The sequence below is a fragment of the Monodelphis domestica genome, chromosome 8 (assembly GCF_027887165.1).
Source record: "Monodelphis domestica isolate mMonDom1 chromosome 8, mMonDom1.pri, whole genome shotgun sequence".
Taxonomy (NCBI): domain Eukaryota; kingdom Metazoa; phylum Chordata; class Mammalia; order Didelphimorphia; family Didelphidae; genus Monodelphis; species Monodelphis domestica.
Window position 1 is genome coordinate 13,014,900 of NC_077234.1, and position 12,708 is coordinate 13,027,607.

The following is a 12,708-nucleotide window of genomic DNA, read 5'->3' on the forward strand; positions in this document are numbered from 1 at the left end:
TCTCATACCCATACCCTTGATGTATCTTAAATCCTGCTGGCTATTCATTGCCCTAAGTCACTATTATGCAAAGGGAGTGCTACCTTTAGAGAATTATTTAGTCAGGGAAGATGTGTATTCTTCATATTTCTGCCTAGAATTATTATATCTAAGAATATGTTTGAATTTGTCAAAGATGATCCTGGCATGAAGAGAGAACATGTCTAAATGGAGATGTACAAAGGGGATTCTTTTTTTATTTTTTTTATTTTTTATTTTTTTAAATTTTATAGTATTTTATTTGATCATTTCCATGCATTATTCATTAAAGACAAAGATCATTTTCTTTTCCTCCCCCTGCATAAATCCACTGGGCATTACATGTTTTCTTGATTTGAACCCATTGCTATGTTGATAATATTTGCATTAGAGTGTTCGTTTAGAGTCTCTCCTCTGACATGTCCCCTCAACCGCTGTATTAAGGCAGTTGCTTTTCCTCGGTGTTTCTACTCCCACAGTTTATCCTCTGCTTATGAATGGTGTTTTTTTTTTCTCCTGGATCCCTGCAAATTGTTCAGGGACATTACACCGCCACTAATGGAGACGTCCATTACGTTCGATTGTACCACAATGTATCAGTCTCTGTGTATAATGTTTTCCTGGTTCTGCTCCTTTCACTCTGCATCACTTCCTGGAGGTTGTTCCAGTCTCCATGGAATTCCTCCACTTTATTATTCCTTTGTGCACAATAGTATTCCATCACCAACAAATACCACAATTACAAAGGGGATTCTTAATAGGTTAATTCACTTTATAGAAAAAAGTGTGTCTCAGGAATCTTAAAATAATCTAAGCTTCAATAGCTCAGCTTTAAAGTCCCCTAAGACCTCCGGAACAGCCTATATAATATTCTCCATTTGATTGAAGTAATGAATATATTGAGGGAAGAAAATTTTGTAATCAATCACTCACCAAGAAACATTCATTATCTCCTATGTGTTGTTGCTTTAGTAATTGAGGATTGAATGCAAGAAAAGGCGGAGCAGGTAAGTGGCTCAGTGGTTTGAGAGTCAGCCTGGGGACAGGATGCCCTGGCTTTAAATCTGCCCTAAGATCCTTATTATGTGAGTGACCCTGAGCAAGTCATTTAACCCCCATGGCTTTTCCCTTACCACTTTTCTCCCTTGGAACCTATGGTTGTAGCAATTCCAAGACAGAAAGTAAGGGGTAAAAAAAAATTAGATTTAAACAGACTTAATCCTCGTGTTACTTTCATTCTATGGGATGGGGAGACAATTTGTTTCTAAATCAGCTAATAATAAATTTAAGGTGAGTTTTTTAAAGGGAGGTGAATCTAGGAATCTGTAATAAATGTCTTGGACTTTTTAAAACATTAAAGTGAGGGAATAATTTTTAAAATTGTTTTATAAGTTTCTTTCCTTTCTGAATATTTCTTGCCCCTTTCCTCTACCAGCATTTATTCCTCATATCAATGAAAAATAGCTATGTAATAATAATTATATAGCTTACTGGTATGTTTATAGTAAAAACCGTAGTCATAGTATTTATACACATCTTTAAAGTTTGCAAAACTCTTCCCAAAGAGCTTATTTATCATGAGATTCAAAAGCTATAATATATGTAAAGCTCTTTGTAACCCTGAAAGTGTTCAGTTGTCATTTTTCAGGGGTATGTAATTCTTTTTTGACCCTGTTTAGAGTTTTCTTGGCAAAGACTCTACAGTGGCTTTCCATTTTCATGAATAAGGAAACCAAGGCAAACAATGTTAAATGAATTGCTCAGACTCACATAGTTATGAAACTTATGAAGCTAGATTTGAACTTAGGTTCTTCCTCCAGGTCCAGTGCACTATCGACTGGGTCCTAAGTATGACCCTATTTGCATCTGACAGTGGAGGCAGCATTCCAACCCTGTGTTGCCCTACTTCTAACCAAAATAGAGGAGGAATGCATTTCATTAACTCTTCTGTGCCCTCAAGATTGGCCATTGAAATAGTGTGGTTAAATGACTGGCTTATTTGCCAGACAACTTCCATCTATTGACTGCACGATAATTTATAAGAGGTTCACAGTTCATAATAACTTTGCTGAACTGGTTCCAGTTTGTTTTATGTACCCTTTTTTGATAAGAAGACTAAAATAGATACTAGTTGTTAAATGGACTTTATGTATGAAGAAAGCCTTTGAAATTAGATGAACTCATTGGTGATTCACTAAAGGGAATCTCTTTGGAGACATGTAAATCGATTGCTATCCTTCACATTGGAAAAAATCTAGTTTTCTTTGGGATGTCCAGTATCTTTATGGCAACATTTTCATAAAAGAAGGAAGAGCTAAGCCAACAGCAGCTCCTGTTAGCAGTTGGAAAGTCTTCCTCATTTCTATGGCAACCACCAAACAGGGGAGAGGTGAAGCGATGGCCAAATGGAAATGTTTTTAATTTGTGGATGTAATTCGAACTCTCAAGACTCCTACTGCTGGTATCTTTAAAAGGAAAGAACCTGGGAAATTCCAGTCCTCTGAGATTTGCTTATGTCACCATGGCAACAATAAAACAGAAGAGAGTGAGACTGAATGTGAAGTCCTTGCACGTATTGATGTGAACCAAACTGTCTAAGAATGCATCTTTGAGAGCTCTCGGCTCAGTATGGACTGGTGGTAGAAGTACCAAGACATGTGAAAGTATGAGAGCTAGAAACGACCCAACATGGCCATTGAATGTGTATCAAGAATGGGGAAGGAGCTCACATACTTCGGATATTTGGAGTAGAATATACAATAAATTTAACTGGGAAAAGTTGATTATTGAGAAAGAGCACAGGTACTATATAGTTCTATCAACATTTTTCTTCTCTTTTCTAAACTTGTCTATTTTCTAATGTAATACAGGAATCTCTACAACAGATCTCTGCCTTTATTTAATTTAGAGAGTTAGAGAGTTGTCTGGGATTCAGAGAGGTTAACAGATTTGCTTATAGTCACATAGGTAGCAAATATTTTCATTCCTATTTTTCTGAATTCAGGTCTATCACTTTATCCAATCTTGACTTTTAAAAATGAGACAAAAACAAGCCTCCAGCACAAATGTCATAATGATGGCAATGATGATGACAATAGTGATGATGATGAGAGCCAACATTAATATATTACTTATTTTTCCTTTTTGTAATTATTTTAAAATTTATTTTTCATTTAAATGAATTTTAAAACTTCGGTGCTCCAAATTTTCTACTTTCCTCCTGTCCATTCTTCTATACCTCATTGAGAAGATAAGCAATCTGAAGTCAATTTACATTTGAAGAGTTGTACAAATATTTCTATATTGGCCATGTTGCAATAGAATGAAAAATAGAAAGTAAAAACACAAAGTAAATGAAAAAATACTTCAACTTACTTTAAAAAATTATTCAGTTCTGTATTTGGGAGTAGATAGTCTTTTTCAACATCAGTCCTTTGGAATTGTCTTGGATTATTGTATTGAATAGAGTAGCTAAATCTTTCGTAATTGATCATCATACAATATTGCTGTTACTGTGCACTACATTGTCTTGGTTCTCTTCACTTTACTTCACTTTGCATCAGTTCACATGAGTCTTCCTAGATTTTTCTAAAATCATTCCCTTTAACATTTCTTATAACACAACAATATTCCATTACAATTATTATACAGTCATTTTAGGTTTGTAAAGAACTTTAAAAATATAATATTTTCCCTCACAACAATCATGGCAGATAGTTGATATTTTTTTCCCTATTTTGTGAGATGAGAAAACTTCAGAGATTAAATACCTTGTCCTGGACTCCCACAGTTAATAAGTAACTGTGGCAGGATTCTAACTCAGGTCTTCTGGACTCCAAGTCTGCAACTATTCACTGTGCCAATTTTCTGGGGCATCTTAATGATTTAAATGTTGAAGAGATCCCTCTTTCAGTTTCGCAACGAAAGTACCAAGCTAAAAATATTTTCCCCATCACTCAGCTATGCAGACACGAGGTCAAATGTTGCTAGTTCAGTGAGTTTCAAGCAGTCACAAAAATAAACACTGGCCACTAATACGCCATGGGTCTAACGGAAATCAGGCATGAGATCTTGTGGCTCTAAAAAATTAGGAATGTATTCATTCTGTTTTCATTTCCTCTGTTTTAGAGGGAGTCTGAATACATAAAAGTTATTGAATCTTATTTCTTGAAGGGATCTCAAAATATACGGTATATAAACATCTCCCCATGAAGAGCAGGTATTCAGAGCTTCAGAAGAAAAGTGTGTTTTCCAAACTCACTTATGTCACAAGTGTCAAATCAAAATCATGGAACAAGTAGGAAGTGTTCTAGGTTCAGAGTCCAAGAATCCTAGTCTAATTCCTTGATGATTCGCATTAGGTCCTTTTATTTCTCTGGGTTCTGTTTCTTTATCTATAAAATTTAGTATTTGAATTGAAATAATTGTCAAAGGTCTAACTCTTCACCCAGGTCTAAATCCTTTGGAATTCTTTAATCTGAAATTCAAGGCTCTTTCCATTACCACAAAGGGGGGCATTTCTGGATTGGTCCCATTGGGATAAATGTGTTTTTTTTCCCATTGGGCATAGAGTTTTCTCATGAGGGTGTTTCAGAGAAAGCAGGTGGTTAACCAAACTAGGGTAAATATTGGATATAGTCGATACAAAATGGAGAGGCAAAAAATGTCACTGTTTTGGAAAGAAGGCAAATTGGGGTGCTCTCTTTAGAGGAATCTTAATATAAGGGGTAACAATTACTTGTAGTACTTCCCCTGACCAATGACAAAATGACACGATAATCGATCAGAATGGAACTTATTTCTTTCATTCAATTCTACTCTCATTTCTGCAGCCCTTTTCTTTGATCTTAGAATCAATACTAAGTATAGGCTCCAAATAAGGGCTAGGCAATTACGGTTAAATGGTTCTGTCCAGGGTAAGAGAATCAGAAAGTATCTGATGTCAGATTTGAACCTATGACCTCCCATCGCCAGATCCAATTATTAAGCGCTTACTATATTCCATGCAATAGACTGGGCTCAAAGGCAGAAATTTCTTACTTTGAAGGCCTAAATTAATAATAAAAATTACAAAGCTATGTTGATAATTGTATTTAATATAGTTGGCTTCCCTTGGAATCCTTTGTATTCACCATTATGGATTCTAAAGTAATGTTTTATGAAGTAGTTTGTTGGCTTACTCAGATTGTCAAAGGGACTCAAGCCTATGTCTACCCCCAGAAACAAAAATCCACATTATTGGTGATGAAGAGATTTTCAAAAAGGAAAAGAAAAATTGTCTGTGCTTTTAAGAAGGATCAGTTCTGCAAGGGAAAAAGAATATGTAAGTACCAACAAGCTCACTGGGAAAAAAAAGGTAAAACCCTAGAATACATCAGAGTGTGTGGAGTTTGCTATTTGAAATTGCATGTGACTGAAGATGTGATTTTGAATAAAAAAAAGTCCTCGAATGTTTATAAGTTGTTGATGAAACCACATCATTTCCGTTTCAGTGGCATCACCAGGAACTCTATTAGTTTCTGGAAAATTTCTATGTAAAATGAAGTTTGTTTCATTTGTTCACATTTTTACTAGGTTGTTGGTTTATCAAGTGCCAGATGTTTTTCTCATTTTAAAGGGCTCAAAAAAGAGAAAAGGGGGCATTTTTGTTACTAAAATAAAAAAAGCCAACACCTAGGAGGGATGAAAAACTGAAAAAAAAATTCTGAAGCCCTAAGACATGTATGATGAGAGGGAAAGAGATCACGTTGTCTTAAAGGGCATGTGGAGGGATAGGGAATTCCAATAAATGGAAATACATACTAGGGCCCCATGGGCAGTTTTCTCAGGAGCACTAATGCTGAGAATGAGCAGAGACTCAGGAGGATAAGTTAGGAATGATGAAAAGGGGGTTTGAAAGTTATAGTAGGTCTTAGAAAAGGCCATAGCTCTGGGGAGATGGGATGACATAATAGAAAAATGAGCAAAGGTAGATTTGTGTAATGTCTGCTTCTGCTTCTGGTTCCTGGCAAAGTTTCACTAATCAAGGTTTTTTGCAATATAGTCAGAAATCACTTAGGTGTCCATCTCTTCGGCATTGTTTCCTGGCATTCTGAAGGAACTAGAGGATGTCCTTGCTGAATGAATGGCTATGCTCTTTGGAAGAATGGAAATCAGGAGATAATAAGTCAACAAGTTTTCATTAAGCATCTTCTAGGCATTGGGCACTGCACTAAGTTCTTGGCATACCAAGAAGAACAAAAACCAATCCCTTGCCTCAAGGAGCTTACATTCTAAATAGAGAGTGGGGTTAAACAACATGTAAAACAAATCTACACACAAGAATTATACAGGTAAATGAAATATAATTTCACATGGGAAGCCATTAGCTATGGTGGGGAGGAGTGATGGATAGACCCGGGAAGACCTTCTGCATGGGGTAGGATTGATCATTGTGTTGATGGAAGTCAAGATCTGATATGAGACAGAAGAGACTTTTAAGAATGGAGGAGACCATCTGTGAAATTGAACAAATTTTGGAGATGAAGAGTCCTTGGTGCTAACAGCAAGAAGATCTATGGCACTAACTGGAAGAACAAAGAGGCCAGTGGTGCTGAATGGCAGAGTTCATGGAAAGGGGATTAGGTTAAAATGATTAGAGGGGTAGAATAGGCTGAAAGGCTTTAGAAGCCCAACAGAGAATCCTCCATTTGCTATTACAGGTCAAAGGGAACCACTGAAGTATATTGAATCAAGAAGTGGCATCGATGTACTAGAGTAGCCTGGGACTGAAGGCATGGAGACAACCAGTAGATTATTACAATAGACCAGGCATGTGGTAATGAGAACTACACCAGAGTGCAGAGGAGTTTGTACTTTGTGTTAGAGAAGAGAGGAAATGGGTATAAGAAATAATAGCGAGAAACATTAAGATTTGGAAACATACAAGTTAAATACAAGTTAGGAGGAAAAGATGACACCACAGTTGTGAGCCTAGGTGACTGGGTGGTTCCCTTAATAATAATAATAGTAGGGAAATTGGGAAGATAATAGATTGTTTTCTATGTTTTAACTTTGAGATGTCTATAAGATATCAATTTGAAGATGTCCAAGAACTGGTTTGAGTTCAAGAGAAAAATTCAACTACAAAAAATAAAATTGAGCTAGCAGAGAATCATTTGCATATGTATGATAACTAAACACCAGAGAACAGAGATCATTAAGTGAGATAATATTAGGAGGGAAAAAGGAGTATCCAAAACTGAGCCTTAGGGAATATCCATTCTTTATGGGAATGATAAGGAGGGAGATCCACAAAAGAGACTGAGAAACAGGAATCAGGTAGGCAATGAATTAAAAATGAGCAATGTCAATAAAACCTAGGAGAAAAAAGTCACTGATAGCCCTAGAAAAGGCTAAGTGTTGTCCTGATTTTCTAAAAAAGGCACCATTAAACTATTAATCTATGTACTTGACTTGGACCCCGGGAAAATTCTATAGCTTATTATTAAGAAGATAGTAAACATCAAGAAATGAAAGTAATTAGGAAAACCAGATGCTTACAGAGGAAACAAAATCTCACAAATGTTCCAGTAATAAAACTCTTGACTTCCAAATTTCCAAACCCAAATTCCAAGAGTTAAGGCAACATTTAGCCAAATTAAGAAAAATGAAGGATCTTTATATAAGGAGGCAAATGCTACTTCATTTTTCTAGAGTCAAACTAAAATATCGCTGGAATTTAACACTGGATGCATAGATCTTTGAAAGAAAGAAAAAGACAAAAACAACAAAGAAAAGCATAGATTGTGTTGTAAGAAGGCATATTCCCATGAGGAATTCCAGGAAACAAAGATGAGCGACCATGTGATTCAAGCTCTGTGGAAGGAAAAGCTGAAATCATTTTGTTATTGGAGTATTCTACAGTCCAACTGTTCAGAATGAGGAAATAGATAAGGTAAAATATAATAGGGTTAATAAAAAAAATTCATTTGGGTTGAAAAAACTGACTTATAAATTCAAGAGGAACTGGGGAAAATTGTTAGAAAATAGTTTATTTTTATAAATATCTGAGTTCTTTTAAAAATTATTTTCATTATCATGCAAAATACACTTTCATTTTGGTTGTTTTTGTAAGAGCTCCTTTGTACAAAACCCAACCCCCTAAATAAACCCATAAATACACTGATGTGAAAGATAGTCTGCTTTGATCCTTATCCATCCAAATCCACCAGTTCTTTCTCTGGAATTAGATAACATTCTCCTTCATAAGTCTCCTGGGATTATTCCAGGTCCTTCCATTGCTGAGAGTAGCCACGTTGTTTTTGCAGTTGGTTATCCTCCAATATTGCTGTTACTATGCATGGTGTTCGGCTGGTTCTGCTTATTTTGCTCTGCATTGGTTCAAGCCTAGATCTGGATTCTTAATGAGCTGCAAGCTGATCATGTGTGTGATCTGACCTGGAGAACTTCTAAGATGGAGACGATGATAGTCCTACCACATTCTGCCTTGTTTATACCATATCTGTTGTAGGGTGGCCAGTTCTGGGCTTCACCCTTCTGGAGGGACATTGATAGATTGGATCACAGGCAACAGAAGAGAGCAAAACAGATGACAGTCAATGGCCAAATTCAGTGGGCTACCGTCCACCAATGCCCCAAGAACATGGCACTTTCTGCAAGGAACACAGAAAATTTTGAGTTGTTGAGGGCTGGTTGTTGGCATTTCTCTGAAACTCTGATAGCCATAATCTTCCTTCTCAGTCCCTCTTCAAAGTCAAGCCTCATGCACACATGTACATCCATGTTTTCAGACACACACATCTTCCCACGTACATGTATGTCACCCATTTGCTTCAGCTTTCCCAGTAGTTCACTAGGGAGGGAGCAATCTGTGTCTTTTCTTTTGCTTGCCCTAGCACAGCAATTGTGGTCGCACAGAACTGGCATAAGATATTAGCTCGGGGCCGCTGGGACATCATTTATTTCATTTCAGCCCCTGCTTCCGCTCTCCTCTAGAGTTTTCTTTTTCTGCCACAATGTGTCAGGAGCTTAACTAATGAGAGGCTGAATCTGTTTCTGTGGAGGAAAAAAAAACCAAAGCCTACAAGTCAGCCAACTCTGGGACCTGCACCTGACTTGTGATCTTGGCTCTGGCGCTGGGGGAGAAGATAACTCCTGATAAAGAACAGTTGCAGTTTTGTAACACTCTATCTTTAAGTAACAGGCAGCTCTTCTGGAGGAAGGAAATAGAAGACCTGTGGAGGAGAAGCCACCCCCCACCCCCCGGATTCCAAGAAAACAGGAGTTTAGTAAAACCTCCCTCCCTCCCTGGCGGGTCCCCTCCTTCCCCCTCCCCAAACAGATGTTTGCTGTCAGATTAATGTTTAGGGCACACCTTGAATACTTCTCAATGGTCCATATAAAAGTGGTGGTTCATCATCTTCCATTTGGAGGTACAGAATCTATTGTGAAGCTCATCAACTCATGAGAGATCTATCTTTAAGGGAAATAGTATTTCCTTACCAGTGTCTCAATTTTGTAAAACATAATACATCCATGTATATATTCACATGTGTGTCTATATGCAAACCATAGCCCGTTGCCGTGGTTACTCTTTTATGGCATGAATAGTTAATTTCAAGTTCTCTATAGGATTTGCAAAGCATAATTATTCTAGAGCCTCACCGCTTCCTTTTTCGTTAGACCATCTTCATTTACTGGGAGGGGGAGGGGAAAGGAAGAGAATGTGGTAATTAGTTGAGGGTGCTCTGCACAGAACACATCTCTTTGAGGCACTGGCAACATTATCAAACTAGGCAGCTTTATTTCTCAAAGAGCAAGAAAGGCGAACAGGTAAGAAGTCAGATTTCTTTCTTTCTAATTTTTTTTCTTAATCCAACAAATTGGAATTGATGTTCTGACAGTTTCACTTTTGGTTAATTTACTGGGAGGAGGTGGAACTGTGGGGAGTGGGCAGGCTCTGGTTTTAATGGGAATGTGTTGGATGCCCACAGAGCTCATATTTAGTTTTATGGAAAATAAAACTTAGGCTAGAAAACGTCAAACTCTTTGATCTCTGATGATTTTAATGGCAATCACAGATGTGTTCTTTCAAAGTTCCGAGAAAAGTTTTTAGTTTTGAAAGAACATATTTAGTTTTTGCTCTTGAACAAATTACTGGATATCTTCTAGTTGCTTCACTATTATTAGATAATATTTTAGTGTTCTTCTCGATTTTGTAGAGTCAACCAAACATGCCCTCATCCAGGGACTCTTTGGGTGTTCACAATTTTTCCTGCTAATCTATTATTGCATTATGTTTAAGAATAGAAATAACAAACACACCACAAACTCAACGTCTGGTTTTTCTTTCTGTCTTTTTATTATCACAATAACTGACACTTTATAGATGTCTCTTAGACTGAGAAGTGATAGTTATAAGTGAAATATTCACACTTTAACATTCTGTTTTCCATGCTCATTAGGGCATATTTTTCCATTAGGCACAGACGTGTAAGAATTAAAGATGGCACAAAAATTGTACCAGAATTCTCTAGGTCATCTCTTTGTATTCTTAATTAGATCATGATATTAACTGACATTAACTTCCCTGTATGTGTCAGTAGGAAAGGACACTCTCTAATAAGTTGGGTAAAGGAAAAAAATGTGTTTAGTTTTCAGTGTCAAGACAATGGACCTTCATCTTTTATCATTGATGTAATCTTCCAAAATTGCTCCTTTCCAAACTTGGTTCTTTGAGTAATTATTATCAGTGTTTCATTTTAATATAATGATTGAAAATATTTGAGGAAAATTAAAATATCAAACTAGTTCCATCTTATAAAGTTCTTTTTTACTATGGCTATAATCTTAAATGTGGACATTTCAATATGTACTTTTAAAAAATGGGATTATATATGAAACAACAAATTTCTCTTCATACAATTTGGTTTTCTTAAAATGTAGGTTAAATTGAACCCTCTAATTATTTTTAAAAAGAGTGATTTGGAGTTTCTTTATTTTTTGTGTTCTGTGTATTTTTCAAAATTCAAATCAGTAATATTTCAATGATTTTGTACTTTAATAAAAACAAGTTTATTAGCATTATTATCAGTAGGAAAATGGATATGAGTGGTAGTAAAATTCTTGGATGTTAATCTAAATACTTGGATAATCTAGATTCAACCATATTTCTTAGAATTATAACTAGTAAAAGATGATACGGGTGTGAGCCCTTCAAGGTTTAAAGACCAAATAGCATATGTCAAGAATTAACATTTAACATGATGGTTTTAGTGAGACTAAATCTGTGATTTTTGCAAACAAAAAATGTGCATTTTGTTAACAATCAGTGCTTTCAGTTTTAGATGTGTTCTTTTTTCTGGCGTTAATATTACAAATGGAACATTAGGTATCACCTCAAACATAGGACAGAGAATGAAGAATCAACTAGGCTATTAATACCTTAATTTCATTATTGTTATTGTGAATATTCACATAATTATTTACAAGTTGGCTTCAGGTAGAAGGGAAGCCAATCATTTGGGATTTTAAGTATGGAACTGAAGTCACAGCTTAAATTGAGTCAGAATTTCAGAGTAAGATTGGTGGTGATGTGAGGCCTTTAATTTCTAAATCAATATTTTTATTGCTAATTATACTGTACAGATTTTGGTTGAAGTTAGGTATTTATGAAAAACTTGAATTTGCTCCTTTTATTAAAAAATAAAGACTCATATTCAAGTATTGCTTTTGGAATTATCAAATTTTTAATTCTAATGAAATATTTTTTGGACATGATATACATTGTGATAGTCTTCAATGTACAATATTTATCCCATTCATGTGTGTAAAAATATAGACATTCACATATATGCATATACATTTATACATACATGTATATTTATACACACGTACATATCCATACAAACATACATATTCAAGCTATGTCCCCAGGGAATTATAATTCAAAATCAATAACTGAAGTGATCAGAAAGGTAAAAGATTGACAACCACGATTTGGAGTATCTACTATTTTATCACAAGACCAGATTTTTCAAATGACTTCTTATTTGTGAATCATATGTGTCTCCGTGCTTATGGCCAGCCAGTAGGTTTTTCAGTTGGTGAAAAAAGCACTGACTTTACTGGTGGGTTGTTCCATGATGCAAGGATGACTGCAAAGGCCATTTTAGCCGTTATGAAAAGACTGGCTGGAGGAATTACTTCACATATTTGCCATTTTGATTACTTTACATGGGGACAACATGCATGATCTTCCCAAAGAAGTTAGTATCGGTGAGAAAATTAGACATTAGTCAACTGGACAGTTGGAAATACGTAAGATTAAAAACCAGCTTATATGAATTCGTTTTAAAGCAGAGATGGTGTAATGTCGAAGGAAGTTGTGCAATTTACACATACAAGTTTCACCTAGAGCATTCTTCCCAGCGATCAATACCCAAAGTGAAGCAGACGATTGAATGTTGTCTGCCCAAATTGTAATGGTGTGATTTGTAAGCCTGGTAACGTGACGATTAATCACAACCTTCGGAAGTTTGGTTGATTTCATCAATTTATGCAAATTTCTATGACAATATTTTATCCTTCCCTCATCACCCGAACTGTAAGCAATAGTTAGTTTAGAACAAAAAAGGAGGAATTATGTTCAGACAAATACTAGATTTTTACTTTATAACATATATAATA

The 12,708-nt window shown here is 35.8% G+C and overlaps 1 protein-coding gene across 3 annotated transcripts in view; it reads left to right on the plus strand.

Annotated features, from left to right (window-relative positions):
- Positions 1-2,599: 2,599 nt before the first annotated feature.
- MBNL1 (muscleblind like splicing regulator 1) overlaps positions 2,600-12,708 on the plus strand; it is a 276,473-nt gene continuing 266,364 nt past the window's right edge. Inside the window, exons 1-2 of one of the 3 annotated variants that reach the window (XM_056807900.1) lie at positions 2,600-2,820; positions 5,239-5,341. The gene's annotated coding sequence lies outside the window, so the exon portion shown is untranslated. Of the gene's footprint in view, positions 2,821-5,238; positions 5,342-9,743; positions 9,853-12,708 lie in introns of those variants that run through there. The other 2 variants (XM_007502353.3, XM_056807914.1) reach the window with 2 other exon arrangements.